The 26,803-nt window shown below is 36.6% G+C and overlaps 1 protein-coding gene across 1 annotated transcript in view; it reads right to left on the bottom strand.

Annotated features, from left to right (window-relative positions):
* The window catches only part of LOC150079332 (corticotropin-releasing hormone receptor 1-like), a 370,784-nt gene that overhangs the window by 189,787 nt on the left and 154,194 nt on the right, over positions 1 to 26,803 (bottom strand). The window lies entirely within an intron of this gene.

Here is a 26,803-nt window from a genome sequence, read left to right on the forward strand (position 1 = left end):
ATTGAAACTAGAAGGGGAAGAGAAATGGAGACTATGGAATCGATTGGTTTAAAACCTTCGTTGACTTATGCTGAAAATTTAATTTTCTTATTGCCTAATCCTGAACATTTAAACTGTATTTTTTATTTTATTTTGTTCAATTTAGAGCTAAAACTTTCTGAGCGGGACGCAGGCTAAAAGTTCGTTATTATTAAAACGTGTTTTATAGAAGCTGTTTAGTTAATATAATTTGTTTATTTTGACATCATTTATTGTAGACATAATTTTTATTATTCTATTTATAACTGTATTGCTTAACTATTACATTAGTATATTTACTTAAAGCAAGTCTTTCGAATACATGCGTGGCTTCAACTTTGTTCCTTTAGCCCGTTGCTTCCATTCCACGAATTTTGTTGGGCTATTATAGAGATTCGTTTTTGTGGATGGCTTATTGTTATCCTTTATGCTACCTTCATATTTCTCTGCATCTGTTTTAGGATGTTGAATACACGTAATGTGTTTACCTAAAGCATAGCGCTTGTGCTGTATTTCTCTTGGAATGTATTGTTTTGTTACATTTCTTGGGTTACTCTTTGGGGGTCTAATTAGCTAATTTACACACTAAATATGAATTCTTGTTTGTTCGATATTTTGATGAAGTTTCGGATGACTTGAGAAATATTTTTGAAAGATTCAAATGTAAAATTTCATGAAAATTAAATTTTCTGTTTATACTCCTGCACGACCACCAAGTCAGTAGAGTTTACAATAAATCGTCAATACAAATATTTATCGTATTTAGTAGTCCAAGGGCTTGAACCCCGGTCACTCAAGGAACGCGTTATGAAGGAATGCCCCGAAGAAATCTATTAGGGGCAGATTTCTTCGATTTCCATATTAAAACCGATCAGAATTTGGGCAGGCATTTGTTGCCAGATGAAGGTAGAACTGGAATTCATTACTAGCCACTATTTGCAATATTAGTGGTTAGTAATACGTTGAATGGTTGCCAGTAACGCGGAGGAAAGATATCGTATTTTATAATTTTAAATGAATGATTCATTAAAATTTTCCGCTTAGGTAACTTGTAGAATAAAATAAAGAATCCATAATATGCGCCGACCGGGATAGCCGAGTGGGTAAAGTACCTCCCCGGCAACCCAAAGGTCGCGGGTTCGATTCCCGCCTCGGGCTTGGATCAAAGTACTGCAAAAAAAAAAAAAAAAAAAAAAAAACCTTGGGAGGTGCAATATGGCCACAGAAGCCGATGCACCAACAACTACCAAATCAAAAAAAAAAAAAAAAAACCATAATATGCAACAATGTGTTCTGTTTTAGTTATGACTAAAACATAATTTTTAGTTATAACTAAAACATAAAACCTAATGTTGCTGATTTTAATATATATAAAACAAAAAAATGATTATCCCAATTTGGCTGGCTTCCTCATTCAACTAGGATATTACCAGATAGTAGTTATGCTAGCCGGGTGGATAAAGTGCTTGCCTAGCAACCCAAAGGTCGCGGGATTGAATCCCGCCTCCGGCTTGGATCAGAGTAGAAAATGCAAAAACTTTGGAGGTGCATTATGGCCACAGAAGCCGATGCGCTAACAAAAAAAAAATAAGAGTCATTTTCCAGTTTAATATCGGATCTTTTTGCGAAATAATTTGCTTTTCCTGAATTATTAATTCAAAATAGGAAGCCGAATATCTGAAACACCCTTCCCTCCAGCATAATCTCAATCATAATCAGAGACGTCAAATAAATGTTCTATTTATTTGGCACGTCTGAAATTTCAAAATAATGTTAGTAAATAGTAAACTGCGGACTTGTAGCTTTTTGCATTTATTTACAGTTGTGTAAATACATTCTTAATAAAATGTGTATATTCTTAATGTGTAAATATATGTTTAATAAAGATTCATGGCAAAGGCCCTGATCTGTATATTTTATTTCGGGATGAACCTACACGTTCAGTATATATAACTCACTGTGCCTGTAGCACCTCGTACCCAGAATGCAAATAGCATCCTCCTTGCACATAGCCATCTCAGGAGGGTTCCTTTTTTTTTGGAAATAAATGGATAATAATAGTAATAATAATAATTTAGAGGTTAGTAAAGAAGTTTGAAAAGTGTGGTTCTGTTATAGAATATGGTAATTATGGTAATCTTCAATCAACGTATATGAATGGTGTTGGATGCATATATTTTAATATATTTTTGTTTGAATAGTTAACTCCCATGTGTGACGTTTAATGATATCAAACTCAACAATGCCAGTGGAATCCATTACAAAAATATAAGCATTCAAAACTGTCATGTATTATATTACGTTCATAAACTATAAAATTTAGTTTATTTATTTATTTATTATTATTATTTTTTTATTTTTACGACATCAGCCTTTTAGGGACATGACCGATATTGACCATGTCCCTACAAGGCCGATATCAGTTTTAAAGAATTTTATGTCTTTCGAAACAAGCATGCTTAGAGAGAATCAAATAAAATTACATTTCAATTAAAAAAAGATCACCAAACATTCCTTAGAAATTGATCCACCGCATCCGCAGTCCCATGGAACATCTTAGATGGATGTGAACTGAGCCTCGCAATCGATTTAATGACCAAGTGAATCAATACCATAGCCCTTCACACCGCTACCAAGACAGTCACCATTACTCCGCGCTCCAGAGCATGGTGGACTCCCCAGCTCAACCAAAGTTTCCACTAAAAACAATTACTACACGCCAGGTGGAAAGCTTCCGGCAATGTCCAAGACCGCATTTCATTCTCCAAAGCCAGGGCCGAATTCAACAGAAACAAATCAGCTGCAATTAAAAAGCACCTCGAAAGAACCCTAAAAAGGGGAAAACCAGTCTACAGAACAAAGGCTAGTTTTTCCAGCAACATCGACCCAATTGACTGGCTCAACTACGTTGCCAGATTTTCTAATCAACCTCCAGTTCTACCTAATCGGCCACTCCTCAACCGCTCTCATCTCACTGATAGTCTCGCTACGATCCGAATTTCTAAGCAACAACTGATGCAGGCCATTAATACTCTCCCTCTCACAACAACCACCGGTGACGCTGGCATCCCCCAGTTCATAATCAGATGTTTAAGTGTCTTCATCATCGACTCACTCCTCAACCTATACAACAGATGCCTCGAAGTTCACTTCTTTCCGCCCCAGTGGAACAGGTACTCTGTCTGGCCCCTTCCTAAGCACCAACAATCGACGCTCCCAAGCCAACATAGGCCCATGGCTTGCGCCTCTGTATTGCTAAAAATTCTGGAGAAAGCATTGCTACCGTCTGTCACCCATCAAATTCTCCGTGACAGTCCTCAGCAAATACACTATGGGATATCAGGAAGGTCAACTATAACTAACCTTGCAACAACCACTCTGCACATCTTAGATGCCTTTGAACAAAGACAGGAATTGTCGGTTATATATCTTGACATCCATTCCGCATTTGATGCCATCTATATACCTCATCTCCTATATCTCTTAGAAAACTACTTCAATTTTCGCGGCGATGTTCTCTGGTTCCTAGAATCTCTCCTATCGAAGAGGACCCTTGTTCTAAAGATCGGAACAAAGACCTTCACGCGTCACATAACTGCCGGCGTACCTCAAGGGGGGGGGTCCTGTCTGGCATTCTCTTCTCAGCAATCATGGTGCCATTTGTGACCAATAAGTGCAATTGGATCACATATGCTGACGATGTCAAGCTCCTTACTAGAATATCGCCATCCAACTCGGCAGCCGAAATCACTCAGCAAATCACTAGCAAACTGCAGGACATGGCTGACTACCTCAATACCTTCAACCTCCAAATCAACCCCCTAAAATTGGCGCAAATAACGTATTCTCTAAAGGACAGCCCAACAACGTTGCAGCCTGTGCTTAACGGCTCCTCAGTTCCAAGTGTTCAAACACACAAAGATCTGGGGGTCGTCTTCGACTCCAAACTATCTTTCAACGATCACATAAACCTCATACAGTCGAGGCTGAATTCACTACGCTGGGTCGCCAAACAACAGCTGCTCCACACCACCGACCCACAACTGGTAAAAAGATACATCGTATCAATCCTTTACCCGACAATACTGTATGCTTCAGAGATATGGGCATCGGCCGCCGAATCCAACATTAAAAGAATATTCTCTGCCGAATTCTGGCTTCTAAAATGGGCCAACAGCAAACTCCACCTTCCCCCAGCTCTCAGATCAACGCAGTTAGCAGAAGCTCTTCACCTACGCAGGCTCCGGTCCTACATCGGAGAAAGAAGGCTGCTGTTCACCATCAAGATGGCCACCGGTAAAATTACAGAGCCGAACTTCTGGGATCACTGCTCTTGGCGCATTCCTCCCCCTTATCTCCGGTCTTCAGCACAGCTGCTAGCAAACCATAACCGGCTAGTACTAACCGACAGATTCCTGCCAAAGGAAATGCTGCCCTCACTGCAAGCCATCGACGGGGACCTCCAAGAAGTGGTCAATAATAAAAAATACAGGAAGGGTATCCTCGTCGAACTGAAAATGTAAAACTGTGCTTTGTTAATAATCTGATTTATCTTTTTCTCATGTGTATCTCTTTTGTAAATATGTTTTGTTAACCCCTGGCACCACCATGCCGTGACGGGACTAATTGTATGTATATCATGCTGCAATTAAAGATTCTATTCTATTCTATAAATTCACGGGTAAAAGATTTACCGATATTCATCAGAGACTTTATCTTTGTTGGATACGTAACCTCCTGAAAACATACTTTTCTCACAATAACCCACAAATAATTCACAGGTTTTTTCAAGGTGCTCAGCTGGTCTCAAATAGCCAGTTACTTATTTAACAGCTGCTTCTCTCTTCCTTGCAGTTGAGTGAGAGTCAACCTTATTTAATTTGTCACTATTGTAGTTTCTTTTCCAAGATAAGGGAAATACAGATGTTAAAAGCACTTTCGTAACTCGTAGGCGCATTTCGTCGTTTTATCGTAGTGTGACCCAAATCAATTACTTAGGTTAAGGGTTGAGAACTGCTAGAAGAGCTAGTTAAAGCTTGAAAATATCTCATATGTAATGCATTCCCAACGTGAGCTTTGGTAGACACCAAGAGCCTGGAATACGTGTGCCCAGCTGGCGGAGGCTATCTCCTCGATGATCTTACGGGATCTATAGCATCTGCAATTACTTGACACGAGAAGCAGGCACGAGATTTATTCGTACGATGACCTCTGGAATATCAGGCAAATGATAATGGATTGAAATGGTTTCCTCAGGAATAATGAGAAACAGCATACTTCACCAATACTGTCAAGAGGGAACGAAGGAGGGAAGAGGATATGTGAGGAAGTCAGTAAATGAACTAGCCATAAATTTCGAGCCATTTTGTTACATATGAATGGCCGAGTTTTGCTATGAAAATGTGATGAAATAACGCCATGTTTTCTATAAAATGTGCAATTTTATTGGCTTAAATATCAGTCAGTTGAACTGTGGGATAGAATCCCACATCATTATAGTGGAACTGTGAAATGGGATTGGCGTCATTATAGTGGAATCCAACAGCATCTTAACATAAAATACTGTTGGTCCCGTTATAATGATACTGATCATTACACTATACTATGATGTAAGAAATTCCTTAAAACGGAATATATAAGTATACTGAATACAGCTAAATAAAATAGCTTATGTGAAGGCACTCGTTAACAAACGAATGTATAGCAAATAGAGATGTACTGAAGCGGTTACCCTCTCCCCTGCTGCGACAGAAAACTACAGAATATCTAAAAAGATGTTATTACCGAATTTGAAATTTTGTTTTTTTCTGAAATACGTGAATGAACGGTTGCAAGCGTTGATAATCCTAAGGTTTTATGCATCCATAACTTGCCCTGCTAAAAGTATATCTGTGAGATTTTTATATTTGAATCTTTATCACTTTTACCTCAATAATACAACTGATTTCACGGTAAGGGTAGTTTAAAATAGATTAAGTTGACTACAGTTACACCTGATGATGCAAGCAGTTTGAAACTATATTAGTCCCAATTGCTCTTTGAACAATAACTCAACGTTTTTTTTATTATAATCTCTGTAGAATAGCTGCTTCCAAACCGAAATTAAATATCTGTACAAAGATTGATCTATTACCTCAGCTTTTACTTGTACTTTGCCAGCAATGCATTATAGACTAAAACCAGAACCCTAATCCTCCCCTCTCCCTGCGGTTTCGCAAGCACTGTGCTTTTTTTGTCAGAGAAGGCTTAAAAGTGATGAATGAGTATCACTTAACAACTCCTTTGATTCGTCGTCCCCTACGTGCATTCTACAGACGATTCCTTAATCGTGACGTTAGATAAGAACGGAACAAGTAAGGGCGTTGTAGCATTATCGACACTACTATCCGGAATATTGCTGAGGCCATTTGTTAGTTACATGGACGGAGAGAATTGCTTGAGAATGAATGCAGTGGTTGCTTCCATTGAGACAGGCTATTTGCAGTTTTTGAAGTTTTCTCAAAATTAACTCTGTATAAAAGATCCTAAATTAAATCATCGTCTTTGGATTAGATTTCTTGTCACTTTCGCGTAGGCAGCTAAAGCCAGTGATTACGTTGTTACACTTTGTAGGTAAATACTGTACTGATTTTCCAAAATTTTAAAATTATGTTCAAATATTGAATTCAGAGATTCTTGGTTTTGAGCATATATAGAATGTGTTCCCGAGGACAATGAAATGCCATCCTCAGGACCTTGCTGTTTCCTGCTAAGCCACTACGACACTTTATCCAAACCTTATTTTTTTAATGAAATCTGCATAAAATATCCCATCCTTCTCTTAATTCAGTAAGAAGATTAAAAATACAAAATGATAAACGTAAAGAATTTTGCATCGCAGAATGAACATCATGAGGAAGTTATGTTAAAGGAGATTTTGAAAGTGATTACATTCCTGAAATGATTCAATTCCCTGGTGTGCAACGACAACGTCTTATCTGAGAATTTTGACTATGACAAATTTTGGTCTAGAGCCTCACACTGCTGCGATGATTCACTGAACTTACGAGTTAGCGCAAATGCATTATTTTCACTACGTACAAAAATGATGCAATTGCACTAACTTGTGTGTTCAGTGAATCTTATTGTAATGCGAGGCTTTAACCCAATATTTGTCATAGTCTATACTATTGTGTACCATTCGCCATCTCTGTATTGTGAAGTTATCCTTCATAACTGAGTTGTCACTTATTGCAACACTAGGGTACCTACCCGTCCACCGAGGAGAAGCCAACAAGCCTGGAACCGGCGCCGTCTGGGTGGTGGTATCCGCCGAGAATGAGTAACATCAGTCTTTTCCATTGGTGAAGCTTTACTTATTCGAGGTAGTTCAATATCATGGCAACACGTTGTGAAGGTTTTCACAAATATGAGATACAGCTAAAACGATGCCAATTTACTTACTTCAGGATTCAATACTTACAGCCGACCGGGCTAGCCGGGTGGGTAAAGTGCCTGCCTGGCAACCCAAAGGTCGCGGGTTCGAATCCCGCCTCGGGCTTGGATCAAAGTACTACAAAAACCTTGGGAGGTGCATTATGGCCACCGAAGCCGATGCCCCAACAACTACCAAAAAAAAAAAAAAAAAAAACTAAAAGCGAGAATTTTGAATAACTAACTTCATTCATTCTCATAAGTGCATATATGACAGTAGAAAAAGAAAAGGTTAGCATTTAACGTGAGAAAAGAATTTAATGTTTCCTATTTTGGAATTTCCAAGAAGCGAAAAATTCTGGAATTTTCGCGCTTGGATCAGTTTATTAGATACCAACATTCCCGTTTGTTAGGGCTTTTTTATGTTTCTTTGCAGGGTCTTATGATTTTCCTATTTCTATTCTTTGTTTTTCTACTTGAAGTTTCATCTAGTTTATCACACCATATGACACCTTTATGCATGTGTTTTATGCTAGTTAAGAAGTAGGTTGGTGGGGTTGATTCACGATATATTTTATATTAAATAATAGCATTTCTTCGCGAAAAAGCTTTTAACCACTTATTCAATTTCTTGAGAACAAAAAATGTTTAAAAAAAACCAACACAAATTGCATTAAGAGCAGATAGTTACAGTGCATAGCAGAAAAGGATGAATTTATTAGGAGTTTCCTATCTATAAAGACTTATACTTATTCTTCAGACATGGAAACTGGCATCAAAAATAACACTAAAGGACGGAAGTTAACTTTGAGATTAATAAAAACAGTTTATTGTACAATGAGAGGAAGTGAACAATATTACCGTACAACCCCTTCATGGCGAGAAGAAGCCCAGGGTTAAGGGGTACAGTTTGTAAAAGCGAATAGGCCAAACTATCATGGAACAGAAATTTCTTGGGATGCTAGTATATGATAAAACTGACACAGTGAGATTACTGCAGCCGAGTGGTGTGCAATTAGATAATTCGGCATTGCGTATTTTAGTTTGTATGGTACCAAATATAAGCGTTTTGGGAATATGTAACAAAGTTATTCCATTATTTTCCTTGTGGCTGATTCAGAGAATAAGACCAAAAGCAATTGCTTTTGACGAAAAAAGTGATCTATTTTGAAAGGAGCTGTCGAACCACTTCCATAGATTGGAGAAGGACAATTTTTTCTCTCTCTCTCTCTCTCTCTCGCTAATCCTGCGGATCAAGTGGACACACGTATGCGCGCATGTATACACGAACTCTTCCTTGGTTGCATTGGCGCTGTACAAACCGAAAATTAATTGTTTTAAGCTGCAAATCTATCGTCATCAATATGTATGAAAAGAAAAATAATTCAATTTTATGCTAATCCCATTTCATAATTGTTAGATGATACAATAATATCCCCTTAGTATCGAAAGATTTTGCGCCTTCGATTACGTGGCTTTCCGATCGTTATGACGTGTTCAGTTTTTGTCTTAATGTTTATGTAATTTTATTTTATATTTTGAAGCAAATGTAAAAATATTTTATATGAAAACTCTTTTTAGATGGGTAAATGTAATTTTTCAACGTATTTACTGCCGAATTCAAAATTTATAAATATTTATTTGTTGTTTGTCTAAAATTAATCGTATTTCGTTTTTTCTTGTTTCAGAATTAAAGAGGTCTTATTATGAAAAGCAAAATTTCTTTCATTTTTTTGTTTTAATCGCCAATAATTAACATAGAGAACGTTTTAATTAAATTGCATCACTTTGAAGGCTTGTAGAAGAAAATGTTAATAACACGGAATAAAATTTAGACTGGACGATATCCGTCATTCAGAAATAAAACTCATGAAAAAGTTCTAAAAAGTGAAACCAGAGTGAAATTGACGCTGTGCGCAGCAATTATGCAAATACTGCTGCCATGCCTGTCTGCAGTATCTGACAAGTTCAGCCCGGGCAAGACATCACGTGGTATTTGAAATGAGGAATTTTACATTATTGATAAAGCGCTATTACCAAAATAATTAAGAGGATCCCTTTCACAAAATGGATTGCTCAACGCGATGAATGGTTTGACGCATTTCGTATAGCTCATGGCAGCCACCCGAGGAGAGCTTTTTAATGAGATCATTATCACAATGCAGAAAATTGCATGTATCATATATTTCTAGAGCAGTTTCACGACTATCCAGCTTGTTCAACTCTTCCTAATATGCTATGAAACATGATTGCACTGGTACCTCTCCATGGTCCACTAGCTAAAATTATCTGATCCTTTTAGTTCTACTTCATAACGATAACAACTATGCATCTATTCCTGTAGCCCATTCAGCACACTTAAAAGAAAACTATGAAAACGTCAGTGCCGGACCAAGGTATTTCTGCGCCCCGGGCAGAATGATTTTTCGGCGCCCCTTACTGAGGATATATGTATTTTTCCCTTATTGTTCTTCTGTTTTTGGTGCCTCTTAAACAATGGCGCCCCGGGCAGGAGCCCTGCTATCCGGTACCTTAATCTGGCTCTGGAAAACGTTTAGCTTCTTTTGAAAAAAATTCGGTACAGTGATCATGGCTGGCTAGCATATGAAGATTTTAAAGTTATTGGTCTGCTACTCGGCCAACAACTTGGTTGCGCAAAAATTCCTTACTTTCTATGCGAGTGAGATAGTCAAGCAAGAGGTGAACATTAAGAAAGAAAAGTGGCCAAAAAGACAGTCTCTGACACCAGGTTCAAAGAATATCAAACAGGAGCCACTAGTAGATCAGAACAAGGCCCTAAGCTCCTCTACATATAAAACTAGGTTTAATTAAACAGATTGTCAAAACCATGAATGAAGAAGAAAATTGTTTCACTTATTGTTTTCACTAAATTCCCATCGCTTACATACGAAAAAAATCAAAGCAGGAATTTTTGTTGGACCTCAAATTTGAAAGCTGTTGCTATGCTCTCTGTATTTGAACGATCCGTGAACCAAACTGAAAGAGCAGACGCTTGGACTGGGTTTTAAAAATGTAGAATGCAATTTTCTGGGAAATAATAAACACTCAGATTATGCCACGACAGTGAGTGACATGATGGAGAATTCAGAAAACTAGACTTCAGTATGGCATACTTTCAGTAAGGTACACTTTTACTCTCATCTCAAGTATATTCTGAAAATTTAGGTAGTTTAAGTGAAGAGCGGGGGTGTGGGGGGGGGGAGATTCCATCAGGATATAAAAGAAATGGAAAAGGTACCAAGGCGGATGGAATATCAGTATGATGGCCGACTATTTCTGGATGCTGAAAAAGACGAACAGTCACCGAAACCTCCCATCTGAGGAAGTCAAAAGGCCGAAGTTAAACCAATCTAGTGTATAAGAAACCTAGTTTTCAGCCATTATACTTGACAGGAGGACGTAACCTTTGATATTTTTTACATACTCTTTTTCTCATGTAATTCAACTGGAAGCGAATTCTTGAAAAATTTTAGCCGCCATGTTCGCATCAGTACTGATTTTGGAGTAATGCAATGTAGATTTGAATTTCCCCTCAAGGATTTCTACATAAATGTAAAAAAAAAAAAAAAAAATTCAAAAGGGTTTAAATATTTAAAAGAACAGCTGTCTACAGTTTTTCTAGGCGAGACTTGTTTTCCTGAATAATTAATATACGGCTGTGCCCATGACGCTTTCCTGTTTTATTTAATAGGATTCCGAATTCCTCTTTCTCTTGTTTGGCTTTTTAATTTAACTCTCACTTGAACAAGATATCTTAAGAAAATTTGAATAAAAACACTATAATATTCCGGTGACCTGAAGTTGCTTTTCGCCACTAGTGTTCGGAAAAACAACAAAGAAATAAATCAAAATACCCCACCGCACAAATCAGTCTACTTGATTATTTGGAGATGATTCAGGATTTATCAGGACACGAAATAATATTTATCACCTAATAAATGGTAACAAAGTTAAAGAGGTTTCATCCAAAACGGATATTGGTCTCATTTGGGATGAAATCTTTCATCCATACCAAAAAAGAGAACCTATGCAGCTTTCATGACAATCCTCCATCAAGTATTCAAAAGAAGTTCCTGGGAATTGTGTACTGGATAATGAGGTGGCTGAACAGGATCGGAGGAAACACATTCACCATATTGCTTGAAAATATGAATAAGATCCCATAGAAAATCTAAATTCTTGAGAAACATTTTATCAGTGTTACGAACTATCAACTACTAAGATATGGCTTCTCTAAGGTAAAGAAATAATTGCAGCCTCGTGAGCCCCCCCCCCCTAGAGCGACAAACAACAATATAGGTTGACACTTGCCAACCTGGCCAACCTGCCTACCTTGGAAATCTGTTTATAACACAATTGAATGCTTCAGCACTCAGAAAATTAACCGCAACAAGCTAATCGATGACAAGAAATATAGGATTGTTTGGTTGCTTGACTTTATTTATTATTATTTATTTTTTTTTTTTGTGGCGCATTGGCAGCTTATGCCATAATGCCCCAAGTCGAGGTAAATATAGGAAGAAAATCCTAGAGAGTTGCTTAGTAACACCGATTTGCAGTGAGTGCTAATGCCATCAATTCAACTTATTTTATTATTACTTATTATTAGCCATACAGTTCACCTGCAAAAAAAAAATTTCCAGGTTACCCTGAGAGAGAGAGAGAGAGAGAGAGAGAGAGAGAAAGAGAGAGAGAGAAAAGAAGAAGAAGAAGAATGATATCCAATTCAGGACCCTGGTTGTGCCTAGCCCATGAGCCCCTGGGGATTACGAGTTGATCAGATACTGTTCCAAAACGAAGGTCCCAAATCGTTTAATAGGACGCTCAGGAAATAATCAGTGCATTACTTGTTTGTTTGTTTTTAAGTTGATGTAGCCATTTGAAAGATAAACTAGAAACTAGATCAGCCTACTTTCCGATATAGACTGCATTATCAAAACACTATTTAAATTCAATTATTCCTTATTAAACAGTGTTAAACTCAGCTTAATTATTTCCTTATAAATAATTATATAATCTATTACACTTTTTGATGTACACCCTTCTAGGCATGCGGCTGTATTGGGGGGGGGGTGAAATCAAGATTAATAAATGGAAATAATATAATATACGGAAATACTTAATTATTTGACACCTACAGATAACCACTAGGGAAACCCGCTGCGTTTATTTTGAAAACAGTCTTAGCCAAATGACTTATGCGCTTTTCGAACTAAACGAAACTTTGTAATGGTGCATTTTCATAACAGTAATATATATAAGTAATTTTTGAAAAATTACTGACTTAATCCTTTTTCAAATTAAATCATTTATATTTTAATATTCTTAATATGAAGGATTTCAGTAGTTTTTGCTGCATGTTTTGAAGATTAGCTCTTCTTTGGAGGGCCTGGAAAAAAGAAAAGAAAAGAGAGAAACTTGAACTATTTTATACATAAAGAGTGTACAGGGTTTAAACATTGGAAATGAATTTTAAATCGAAAAGGTTGCCTTTGAAATCTCAGTGTCATTTGTTTACATTTAGTTATGACTCACTTGCATCATGCATTAGCCTTTCTAAGTGCTATCCTTTTACAGCCTGTTAAGACTGTAAGCTTGTTGTTTCGCAAAATGATCTGTTGAACTCCAAGTAACCATTAAAAGTTTGTTGTTTTAATGCTTTTTGTCAGAAACTGCTTTACGAAAATTTATACATTGAATTACTGAATGTAAATATATCCCTTAACATTGTTTACATCAAAAGGACAAGTGGTGCGTTATTTAAGATTCAGTTATCTGTAATCTCATACTTATTGTAAAACAAGCTATATTTTAATTTAAATGGATCATGTCTATTGTTTGGGTTACGATAAAAATATGCACTCTCTTTAACTAGAAACAGTATTAGCAACATTTAGCGCTTATCGTGTCACTAGTAATGCTGGTAGTTATGACAACGTGATGGACTTATTGTAATTATAGGGTTTTATATTTCACGTAGAATAGTAAATATTAACTTTAGTTAGCTAAAGTGATGTTTTTAATCACTGTGGTGTTTCCTCATTTAAATTCGGATCAGTGCCGAAGAATTGCTGAAGTTAAATCTCTATTTAACTAATAGATTAAACGTTTAATGCAGAGATTAAGCAATCGATGAATATTTGAGCCGTGTTACAATTTAAATGAATGTTAGTAGTGAAAAAATGTTTCGCTGAATTAACTTATGATAGTGTGTTGTTTCTTAAAGTTTTCTCAAAATGCTGTTTCAAGCTGTGGAAATTAGTTTTACTGGGTAATGTCGATTATTTACCAAGGGCGCATACTTAAGGCTATCATATTTAGATTGTGTAACAATTATAATAATTGTGTTGATGAATTCATTAAAGTACACAGCGGCAGCTGGAAACCGTTCTGTACAGCGATGACAGAGATCGCTCATCTCAATCAATATGCGGGTAATTAAAATTGTCAATCTGGGGGAGGGTTTCTGGTCAGGTAATTAGTTGATCTTAATGAGTATCACACAGTGTAATTAAGTTACTGTTGAGCAGTATTTGTCCTGCTAGAGAAACGATGGGTTCCGCAATCAATACATCGTAATTAAAGTTCATCGTGAGGGGAATAACTTAGTGCTTAATCAGTACACTCAGCAGCAGTTCTTTAATCGTCTGTTTGTTATATTAGAATTTCTTCGGTGATTAATTCTGCATGGTGTAATGCACGAGCATTCATCCGTCCAAGATGCCACAGGTTGGTTTCTTCATTACCATTTCTGAGAGACGCGATGCTTAATAAAAGATACTTAATTGCCCAACATATTGTAGTGACTTGCACCGATGTGGCGGTATTTTGTAATAAAGAGTCAGACTGTGCTTTAGCGTGCTAGTTAGAGTTCTTTCATTGTGCTTTCTTCTGTCCTCCACTGGTGGAACTCATTGGATATTAACAAACATGTAGCTAATTTGATTAAATGCTATTGATAATTTGGTTAAAAGTTCCGCGAGTGTCCGCCTCAATCACAGTATTCAAAGGTAATTAAAACATTCTTTGCAGAACGAGAGATTAGCAAAACTGCTAAAGATGTTCTTTTCGCAGAGTTAATTGTACGTACTTTGAAAATATTTGTTGCACAACATGCATTTCATATAAATTTTTTCAGCCATGGACTATAACAGAAAGAAATAGAACAGACGCTATCAGTCACTCACTTCTATAGCATGAACTTGAGGTACCTGTTTCTTTCTTCCTGCTTTAGTTGTAACGAGAATTTATTTCTTTCAGCATTGGTTTATTAAACTAAACATACTTTGGATAAGTTTAGAGATCAATATCCACTAAAAACACCAAGTATTAAACTTTGAAAATTTCTCATTCAATAGCCTATTTGAAAGCAAGCGTTATCAAATTTGAACGTTTTGTTTGAAAACAGGCACTATTATCTCTTAATATTCGATATTGCGTATCAAATTGTTGTTCTTTGAATTACCTATTTAATAGCATCAGTTATTAATAGCCAGATTCAGTGCAGAGAGGAAGTGAGTTTGATACATAAAATAAAATAAAAAAAGAGTGAAATTTAGCACTCACATTGAAAATTTGCTATCTTTTAACCGTGTAAATTAACACCTTGCAAAAAAGTTTTATTGCTTATTTTAGTTGCTTGATTACAAGTAGCAGTTAACATTTCAAGTGTCACTTGTTACATTTAGCAGAAATATTTATGTGCATAAAAGTGTTTAATTTGAGACCTCATGAGTGAGATTTTTCTTTTTGAAAGAATAGGTTTAAAAATGACCGATTGTAAAAGTTCACTATAGTAAATTTAATTTTATCAATTTGATGCGTTACTTAATGGGATGAAAAAAGATATTGTCTTGTTTATCATAATTTCAGAAGGAATGCTTTATTTGAACCATTGTAGCTTTTTTAAAATCTTTTTTATTATCTGCTTACTTAGAATAAATTCTTCATACTATCTTAACAGATCGGATAATACTGTTATCTTTGAGATGCAATTATTGACTGGAAAAACGAGTCTTTTGGCTGATTAATGTGGTTTCTAATCGCTGCAAAGAAGTGACTTGAGTTATTGAATCACTGAGAGTTGTACCGTTTAGAGTTAGAATCCCATCGGAGACTGGAGGAATTCCTAAAGTCCTCTTTTATCGGGGTTTGTCGTTAGCAGACTTCACGAGGAAGGATTCGGGTCCACCATAATTGCGGGTTTTCCAGCCCAGCATAACATGCATATCAGTCTGTGAGCACATGCACTCTTGTAGAGACATAACAGACGCAGTGCAATATGTCCTTAGATGCTAAATGCGCTATACAATAAGTAACGAGGGCAGTAACAACTTTAAGATAAGTAACTTTCTATTTAGTAGAGACTAACGATAGTAGACACGATTTGTGAGTTCTGGCATTAACATATAGTAGATGAATTATAAATTATGTCATTCCTCTACAGCAGAGGTGGCCAAAAAGTCGATCGCGATCTACCAGTTGATCGCGGCTTTAATTTCGGTCGATCACGACGAATTTTGAACATATATAAAAAATAGATTAGTCAAAATCTATATGTTATTATTATTATGCACCCCACTGCATGCACTTATTACAAATCCGTTGAACCACGTGACTACTCTTGTCGCCGCGCAGCAGCTAGGCTTGTCTAGTGCACAGAGTACTACTCTGTGGTCTAGTGAAAATTCATGCAGTTATGTCGTGGAGAGCATAGTGTATGTGTCGAATTCTTATTTAGCTTACATAATATTAATAACTGGACAGTACTTATACGTTAATTTAATATCCCTTGATTTAAAATTAATACTACGAAAAAGAGTAAAACGTATCGTTTTCATCAAGAGTGGGAACTAGAATACTTTTTTGTAATGATAAAAGAAAAATGTTGTTGTTTGATTTGCAATGCTTCCGTGACTAGACTCAAAAAAGGAAATTTAGAAAGGCGTTGAAGTGCATTTCATGTTGGGCCCCCTTACCGCTTTCAATATTTATTAAGGATATTAATATCTTTATGATAAATATCAATCGGATTTTCCCCTAATAGTGACCTTAGAAAAGATAAATTAAAAGAACAATAGGAGAAATTATAGAGTTCTTAAAATACCGTGATTGTTAGACTAAATTCAAATTGTTTTTTTTTTTTTTTTTTTTTTTTTTTTTTTAGGAGCATTAGCAACTAAGGCCATATTGCTCCGGGATATTCGGTGGTCATTCCCTGACCTTTCCGCATCCTCCGTACTTGGTGGTAACGGGCTCGAACCCCGGTCTAATCAAGAAGCGTGTGCTACGCACTGCGGCTCCTTCCCACCTGGCTACGGAGGCGCCCTAAATTCCAAATAGTAAATGCTTAATACACCTTATACAATCTGCAATAGTTATTAGGGTGAAATGATGGCTAAATTTTGGGTTGAATAACCCAAAATTTAACTTATTTTTATCTCATTTTTTAATTTACTAATTTAAATTATTCGACCCAAAATTTAGCCATCAATTAACCCTAATAACTATTGCAGATTGTATAAGGTGAGTACCGTACATTAAGCATTTGCTATTTGGAATTTATTAAAAGAACTTAAATCCAGATTATTCGCACAACAAAATTTCTTCATGACACCTAATTTACAATCTACAGCAGGAACTGTAGCATCATTTAAAGTGAGTCATCTTCTTACAAAAAAATTCAAACTATTTTCTGATGGTCAATTCATCAAAGACGCATTTTTAGAAAAAACAGATTCTCTTTTTGAAACTTTTAAGAACAAAAATGAAATTAAAAGTGCTCTTAAGATCTGCAATTATCTCGAAATATTGTGATAGTAGTAGTAGTAGTGGCACATGATGCAAGAAAGCAAGTGTAGGAGCTTATGCAGCATCAGCCAAAAAAAAAAAAAAAAAAAAAATCACACCATTCCCTCCAAATGCCTGTCCAGTTCCTCCTTAAATTTATTTAACCTATCAACTTCCACAACGAAAGATGGAAGTTTGTTCCAGCAATTAACCACCCGCTGGCTAAAGGCAAATTTCCGCACATCTATTCTACATCTGTCCTTTCTTAATTTGAACTTATGTCCCCGTAGGTTGGTAATCTGAACAAGTGGAAGGATCCCATCAGAATTCAGCGTGCTCAACCCATTCAAGGCCTTATAGACCTCAATCAGATCACCGCGCAGGTGCCTAGTCTCCAGCCACTGCAATTTGCAGAACTTAAGCCTCTCTTGGTAAGAGAATCCCTTCATTCCCCTCACCAATCGTGTTGCTCTTCTCTGTACACGCTCAAGCAAATCTACATCCTTCCTAAAATGAGGCCTCCAGACCTGTACGCAGTACTCAAGGCGTGGCCTGACCATTGCCTTATATAGAGGGACAATCACCTCCTTTTCTCTGCTAGCAAAATTCCTATATATCATTGACAAAACCCCATGACCCGCCCTAGAAGCCTGTCTGCACTGCTCAGAAAACTTCATATCTGACTGCACAATTACTCCCAGGTCTTTTTCATTTTCTACCACCTTAAGTGTAGTACCACACAGTTGGTACGTTTCTCTGGGGTTACTTCTACCCATATGCAGTACTTTGCATTTGTCAAGGTTGAACTTCAGTTGCCACTTCTCAGCCCATCTGCCCAAAATTTCTAGATCCTGTTGCAGTAACACACTGCCATTACTGTCATTAACAACCCTGCCAACTTTGTATCATTTGCAAACTTCAATACCAAGCCTGATATACCTTCATCAATATCATTGATAAATACACAAAACAACAGTGGACCCAACACCGAACCCTGTGGGACTCCACTAATAACATTAGTCCACGAAGAGCAGCACCCATTGATTACCACCCTCTGTCTTCTCCCACTTAACCATCCTTTTATCCATTGTAGCAACTTACCCTTAATACCATTCTGCTCCAATTTGTACAGTAGTCTTCCATGCGCAACAGTGTCAAAAGCTTTCCTGAAATCCAAGTATATGATATCAAAATTATTTTTTGCATCCAGTTCCTTTGTGACCACATCATAATAACCAATCAAATTTGTCAGACAAGACTTTCCCTTAACAAACCCATGCTGTGTTTGAATTATTGCTGCAGTCTTGTCTAGATGATCCTGCAATGCATCTTTAACCAGCGACTCCATTATTTTACCCGGAACAGAAGTTAAACTAACTGGTCTGTAATTACTCGTGTCACCCTTCGATCCACCTTTGTGAATTGGGGACACATTTGCACATCTCCAGTCCGTGGGAACCTCCCCTGAGTCCAAGGATGCTCTCATAATTATGGCTAAGGGTTTGCTTAGTTGCTTTGCCGCCTCCTTTAAAATAACTGGATAGATCCCATCCACCCCAGGTGCCTTTCTTATGTTTAACTTCAACAATTTCTCCTCCACTTTGCTCTCAGTTATTACAAAATCATTAAGCACACTGCTACAATTTGATAACCTTCTTCCATTTTCAAATTGTAATAATTCCTCACGTGTGAATGTAGATGCAAAATACTCATTCAGTTTGTTTGCTATCTGAGCAGGATCATCAACAGTCGAACCATCGATGTCAAGTGGACCAATCATTTTGATGCGAAGCATCGAAAAAAATGAGTGAAAATTTGAGCGAACAATTGTGTGCTCATATTGCTAGTGGTGTGTCTTTTTCTTTACAACTGGATGAATCTACAGACGTCAGTGATACAGCTCGATTGCTTGATTTTATTCGAATGGTTTTCAATGATTCTGCCACTAGAGAAGAACTGCTGGGTATGGTTTCGTTAAAAGAAGAACTAGAGGTCTTGATATTTTTAACGCATTCAAAAATGTTATTGAAAAAATTAAATTACCACTATTTAAGCTCGTATCAATAACAACAGATGGAGCCAAAGCAATGACGGACCATCTTAACGGATTCATCGCATTGTGAATTCCAAATCTGGGAATTCACCATCAAAAGGATGGTGAATTCCCAGATTTTTTGAGTTACCACTGTATCATCCACCAACAAGTGTTAGCCAAGAAAAGATTAAATTCTAAGTGTTATGGACATAGCTTTCAAAATCGTGACTTCCATCAGAGGACAATCTCTTCAAAGGAGACTTTTCAAAATGCAACTCGATGAAAATGAACCGGATCTGATATTACACACAAATGTGAGGTGGTTGAATTGGAGTAAGTTTCTACAGAGATTTCGAAATTTGCTGAATGACATTTTAAAAAAAAATTATTGATAAAAGGGGAGATGATTATCAGCAGCTACAAGTTACAGAGTGGTTGTGTGATCTGGCTTGTTTGGCAGATTTTACCAGTAAATTAAGTGATCTGAATTTGGAATTACAAGGAAAAAATAAACGTGGGTGGCATGATTAGTAATATTTCTGCATATAAATATCAATTTTTGACATTGGCTAAGGATCTCAAAGAAAAAAAACTATCATTTTGCAAATATGAAAGTTCATTTGCAAAAAATCCTGTTTTTGAATTTAATAGTGAGAAATGTTTCTGAAATTGAGGAAGTTTTGGATGACTTTGAAACAATTGAAGACATTGTTCAATATATTTCTTATCCATTTAATGTCGACTTAGATACGAAACAAATTGAATAAAAAAATTGCCGAGACTTTTTACATGGAGAAAATATTACTTGAAAATGAAATTATTACATTGCGAAACGATATCTTCCTAAAAGCCAATCATCAGAAAAAGACTTGGAAATATGTTTGCCGAGAAAAGTACCCAAATGTAAAAAAATTCAGTGAAGTTTTCAATTCCTGTTTTAGTTCCACATATCTATGTGAATTGGCCTTTTTGTATTTAAAAAAAAAAAAAAAAGACGGAAAATCGCTCTATTCTTACGGACTTGCATGCAAAAGTTTCTTTACGGTTCGCCTTATCAGAGTATATTCCCGATTTTGAAAGCTTAGCAGATGACATGAAGACACAAACTTCGTATAAATTAAAAATTTAAATACGTATGAATTTAAAACAAGAATTCTGAATTGTATTTAAATTTAAAGACAACATTTTTCAATGTGTTGATTAACTTTTTTAACCGTTTGCAATGAAATTCTTGAGATGGTAGATCGTGGCACATTTTGAAGAAAAAAAAGTAGATCGCATCACAAATTAAGTTGGCCACCCCTGCTCTACAGGAATCAATCACAACATATTAAGTTATATTTTAATTATACAGAGAGCGGTCAATGCATAGTGAATCAGTTGTATACTTAATATACAAACTGGAGGGATTTTCAAAAGCCTCTTTGATCGGGTCTGTACTTAGCAGATCTCAGGTGGTGGGAGCAGGTTTTCACATTGAGTTATTGCGGGTTTTTCGGCTCATGAACGCGTATTTGTAAACATAAAAATAAATTTATCAGATAAAACCAGCAAAAAATATATATAAAATTTTTTAAAAAAAATCGATTTATGACAACAATAACTACTGATGATCTGTAAAACCAATCTGGTAAATCAGCAATAACAATGATATAAATAGACAGGTAATACGAATTAAATCGGTTCACTAATCGAATTTATTTGTATGAAATTATTTGTGATTCTCCACGATCACGTTAGTTATAAAATCTTCTGAGTTCAATGGCTCGAATTATTAGAAAAAGCTTTAGAAATTTCCCTGAAGCGTAGAGTTAATCGAGACTCGCATTATAAAATCCCTTCTATCATGTCCCAATAGGTGCAAGCAGAATTACATTTTTCCCTAACTCACGACTTTTTTTTTTTTAACATGGTTGGTTGCTTGTCAACGAAAACTTCTTCCGAGTGCGTTTAATGTCATTAGTACCTAAATATAGTTATAAAATCCCATTAGTTCTTTTCTGACCTGAAAATTTGTTATTTACATCGTTCAATTGTTGCCCAGTGCAGATATTCTACTTATAGTGCACATTTTTTTCCCCCTAAAATATATTCCCGGTTTCTCCCATAACTGAATTCCCTTAAAAAATCTTCTATTGAGTCAAAAATTCTACTCATAAGAATCAAGTGGTTAATCCCTTGACATATCATTGGCTGCATCAATCTTCGTTTTTCTTCTGCTCCAAGGAATTAACTCTTGTTCTCAGCGACTCAGTCTCATCTATTAATGCACCGTATTTTAATTTCAGGTTGTCACACTCCATGAATCTAGTACAGAAAAATGATTCATTAGTCTTATTATCACCACCGACAACAATCACTTTTGACTACATGCCCACTGGGAAATCGCCTGCAGAATTTCCAGTCTGAATCATGAAGTTCTATGCCGTGGTATTCTTGAAAGCTCTCCTATTAATAATAGCTAAAGGTAAGAAATGTTCATGAAGAAGTTTTCAGAAATTAAATTACAAAATATTTCTATATTTAATTAATATTAGTATTGGTACTGCAATAGACAAAATATGCAAGGAAGCGAAGGTATTCCACTCAAAAATCCAGCACTTTTTGAATATTTCTCCAAGGGTCGTGGACCGTACAAGGATAGTGGGAAAATAGGCTAGCTGGACTTAAAAATAAATAAAAATAAAAAAAAAAACTAGCAGATGCCGGATTTATGAATTATGTTTTATTAACAATTTACGAACACCGACTTCTTTCTGTTTTACATATTTCTTAAACTATGTCATTGTTACTATGTATTTTCAACTTATAAAATCATTCATTTTACGAGTACAGAGATAGTACAGGAGCATGTATTTTATTTTTCAGGCGATTCCATTGTTGAAATAATATCTCCGTACTATTTACACATCACATTCAAAAATATATTAGACAGTCGCAACACTTATACCGAAGGTAGCATTCGAACCCATGACCTTTATTTCTTAGGGAAGTACTTAACCCACTGGACTAATTCGGCAGCACAGGTTAACATTTTGGCTTAATGGTGACGACTTTTATTTTGTGAGATTACAGGGATCAAGGCCACTGTATTATCTAATTACAATTTACTTCTAATTTCGGTAGGCCTTACACCAGACGAGAGAGAGAGAGAGGTTCTGAAAATGCTACCACTTGTGGCATTAGGCAGAGTGTTAGTGGCTTGTTGGACGGCTGTGTGACCGTCGTGATGGGTCTTAATCGTCTCACCGAGGGCCTATGTATGTGCGCGCTGCGACAACATCGACCGAACTGCGTTTCGAGCGGATGCTTTTTTGCAGAGCTCTCTTGTCACTTTCTTTTGGCTTTGAGGTTTTTCTGGTAGTTCCGTGACGGCATCAGTGCGCTTCCATTTGCAGATCACATCACCAATCTTCGACCGAGGGGTCTTCATTGCCTTTGAAATGTCACGTACAGAACGATTGTTTATGTGGTATCTTATTATCATTTAGCTCTGGAAGTTCAGTTCTGTTGATCGTGTCATCTTATCGTTCACAATCGTGCTATTCTCTCCTCGAAAGCCTACGAACATATTTATCGGTGTCCGATACATGATACTTCGGTAGGACGTGACCAGGTATTAATGGTAGGGCCTTGTATTTCATAAGGGCAACTACGGTGATGATACAAACGAGAATTATTGAAAGTGGGGGGGGGGGGGAGAAAATTTTATTATTTGATTTAATTTGAACCCTACTGAGGTCTCTAATCCACCCCACATTTCGCAAATCTGATGCAATTCACAGAAAATTCTAGATTCTAGGGTGTGTAAATCGGGTGTTAGCAGGACATTGAAGACACATTTTTTCAATAAAAATTTCAAACCTTTAATGAGCATTATATACATCATTTACATAAAAACCAGTAATTACATACAAGCATACCAATTTCCATATAACTATAGTAAAATACATACACTATCTCTCTCTCATCAACTATTCTCAATTTACAAATTATTAACATCAGTTTGTATCAGTTGTATCTTACTCATTACGAATCATCAATTATTACTCAATCATTCTGTTCCATTACCAATTTTTATCACTTACATCAGTGAAACTCATTTCAACTCTTATTACGCTTTCTATATATTTTGTTATATCTCTTAGCCTAATACAACAGGAATGTTCCTTTTTTAAAGGGGCTATCACTCAATTGCTTACAGAGCTAGATTATAAGTCCTTGACTTCAGGATTCGAGAAAAAAAAAAAACAGGCACAGACTTACATTCTGAAATGGCTGCTACTTCCAATTACCTTGCGTTCAGGCTTCCTTCGTGGCAGACAGACGTTCTTCCATTTCTTGGGCACACTGCCTTCCGATGCCGGAACAGGCTTTCTTTCTCTTCTTGGCTCACATATCTGCACAACTGGCCATTTTTCAACGGGCCGGACCCTAAACACAAGTGTATAGGCTCTTTCTCTTCTGGCCATTATCACAACTGGCCACTATCACTGCCTTCCGATGCCGGACTGGGCTTTCTTTCTCTTATTGGCTTACTTATCTGCCCAACTTTCAACGCACATGTTCCCACTCTTCCATACCTCTAAAAAACCATAATCACTTTCAGTCCGCAGTTATTAGCATCCTCTACGCCTCACTACCCATTTCTCTCACGTTTTTTCTTTTTCTTTTCCTTCTTCATCTTGCTACCACGAGATGTGAACTCTGACCACCAAAAAAAATCTACTCCCACTCGCAAACCCGCAAACTCACGATCCTTTCGACCACAGAGATGTCAGATACAAAATAGACACTTTCTCAAATTTTTCCCCCCCAAACTTTACTCTTTTCCTCAAGTTTGGAACGCCTTCCCCCCGAGGACTCCAACCAATCCCCATACTGTTTAATTTTTTTCATTCCTTCCTATTTTCTAAAACAACTCACCCCAGCTGTCTTCCTAGCGCACAAACCAACCCTTCTCTAGAAATTTCTTTTTTTTTTTTTTTTTTTTTTTTTTCACACTGTAGTATGACCTTTTCATGTTTGCTGAATCACCTGAAAAACACTCATTTTCGTGTTCACATCTCTGCTAAGTATATCGAACTTTACCCAAATATCAGTCACCCTGACGCCGTTTTCTTTTGACACGAACACTAGACGTCCACTAATTTCCTGATTACTTCCTAACGGTGGCTTAGATCAAAAGAGACGCTTCGTAAATCCCGTTTCACGGTCCTATTGTTCTTGCCCTCAGCAACCCTTTCACGCCTGTTCTCAAATTTCGAGTAATATAGAGAGCAAACCACTGTTTACTGTCTATATTACTCGAAATTACTTGTTTCCATTTAGCCGCTATTTAACATATACGTCTATAACTTCCCCATCCACAAATCCAGTGTTTCTTCAAACTTTAACCTTATTTACATTAAACCTAAATATACTCGGACATTAATGCTAATTCTCACTTTCCATTGCCCTTTCTGGATTTATTTTAGCTAAATAGATATTTCTATTATATTTGTAAGAACTACATCTTACAAAAGAAAGGCAATCAGACTGATGAATACAAGACTAACAGAAACAATCAAACTGAAAGGACAGGGATATTCTTCAACTTCATGAGACTTCAGGTTGGCGTGCCACACGAAATGAACATAATTAAACGAATTTTACCGTGATAACTGAAAGAAAAACTGAAGATATAGACCAGTTACCTAATTTCAAAAGTTGTTTTAACATTGTTTAGGAGCTTTTCATTGGAAGTGTGTTATCGCGGAACACATATTGGTCGTAATACCGACAAACTCTACTTTTGTTGTTGTGAGCATCTGGGAGATGAAACTTGTATAATTTTCCATTTATTTTTATGGCTTTCTTCTTAATTCGCACTTCCAAACCGGGACTATGCAGTACAAAAACTATAAAATTCCGCTCATTCTGACGGATTAAAACTGCTGCGCGTGGAACAAAGATTATATCCCAAAGTTTTTACACAGCATCTTTAAGTACCTTTCAGAACATAAGAATCTTTTGGAGTTCATTCTGAAACACTTAATCGGACTTTTATGTTCTCGGAAGCGCATCGATTTTCATCATCAGGATTACATGGCACTCTGTAACAAGTTCATCTGACACCATTGAGAACGCGATGATCCTATCACTGAGTTCCGCTCATCTACAAAATCATTCTCTCTCTCTCTCTCTCTCTCTCTCTCTCTCTCTCTCTCTCTCTCTCTCTCTCTCTCTCTCTCTCTCTCTCTCTCTGTCATTGACTCACTTGACTGAGTTTCATTCTTGCATTGTGGAACTCCTCTGTCAATAGAGCACACCATGCTACTACTTTGAGCCTTCCACTTAGTCTTACCAACTGTTTTTACGATGACATTTGACCTTAGTATATTCATTTCATTAATTAGCCCATCTGAAATATTTTCTATGCTTGAATCGTCACATGATCTTTAACGCTTTTGCTGAGTAACTAGTTCCACAAATTAAATTAATTTTTAGCTATCATAATGTTTTGTTAATCAGTATTGCTATTCTGTTAGGTAATCTTGTTAATAAACCTGAACAAATTTTGTCTCCTCGTCCCACGCATACTCATGAGGAGCTAGGTAACAATATATAATCATACAAGTTAAAGCAATGTGCTGCTATAGAGAAGGCACTGATGTTCAAGTGGAAGCTGTTGGGATTTGTATTACGTCTGTACTCGAAGATCTTTTCCTAAGAAAAATAAAATACTATGACAATATAATGCTTAAATCCCACATAATACTCATGTAACATCTAATATCTCCTACCATTGTTTGGCGCATAATGGCCTTCATCTGCCGATGCGCCGTACCACTCCAATAACAACAACAACTCGAAGATCCAATAAATGCAAGGCAGGTCGGGTAAAGGAAGAGATTTAATTAGTTCTTTCGTCTTGGTGCTGGCGTTTTTATTATTATTATTATATTTTTTTAAGTGGAAGTTATTACAGCACGTTGTTATGAAGCTGAAAGCATGCAATCCAATTTCACAGGAATCACTAGTGTGGAGTATTTTCCTTTGTATCACTTCCGTGATGTGGGAGAAAATATCCTCTATTATAACTAAAATTACACAGATAGTTATGTACATAAATAAAATTAACAATATTTAAAAGAATTAAAATGAACAAATGCAAATCCTCCTTTTTCCATTTCTGAACGCTTGGACTATGCCAGCCATATATAAATGGGTTCTCGTACGTTGCCACGTGACATTTCCTTCATCAGTCTAGCAGCAAGCATCTAAAATAAAAAGGGTGGGGGGTCCACTTTTCGAGGCAGGTAGCATAAGTACTCATTTGGAAAAGGTCAGGATTCGAATCCAGTCATTGAAGCAAGGAATGTAGTGAGGTTTATTCACTCTGAGCTGAATACTGATCTCGGGCGAAGGTTTTGATTTTTGTACGGCAAACATGCAATTCGGGGTTATAACGAACACACACATATTTATAGACTGGATACTGACACATCATGACACCTTACAGTTAATTCAAAATAGCTTCAAAAC

Source organism: Mastigoproctus giganteus, chromosome 10 (genome assembly GCF_048544385.1).
Source record: "Mastigoproctus giganteus isolate SK-2022 chromosome 10, ASM4854438v1, whole genome shotgun sequence".
Classification (NCBI taxonomy): Eukaryota; Metazoa; Arthropoda; class Arachnida; order Uropygi; family Thelyphonidae; genus Mastigoproctus; species Mastigoproctus giganteus.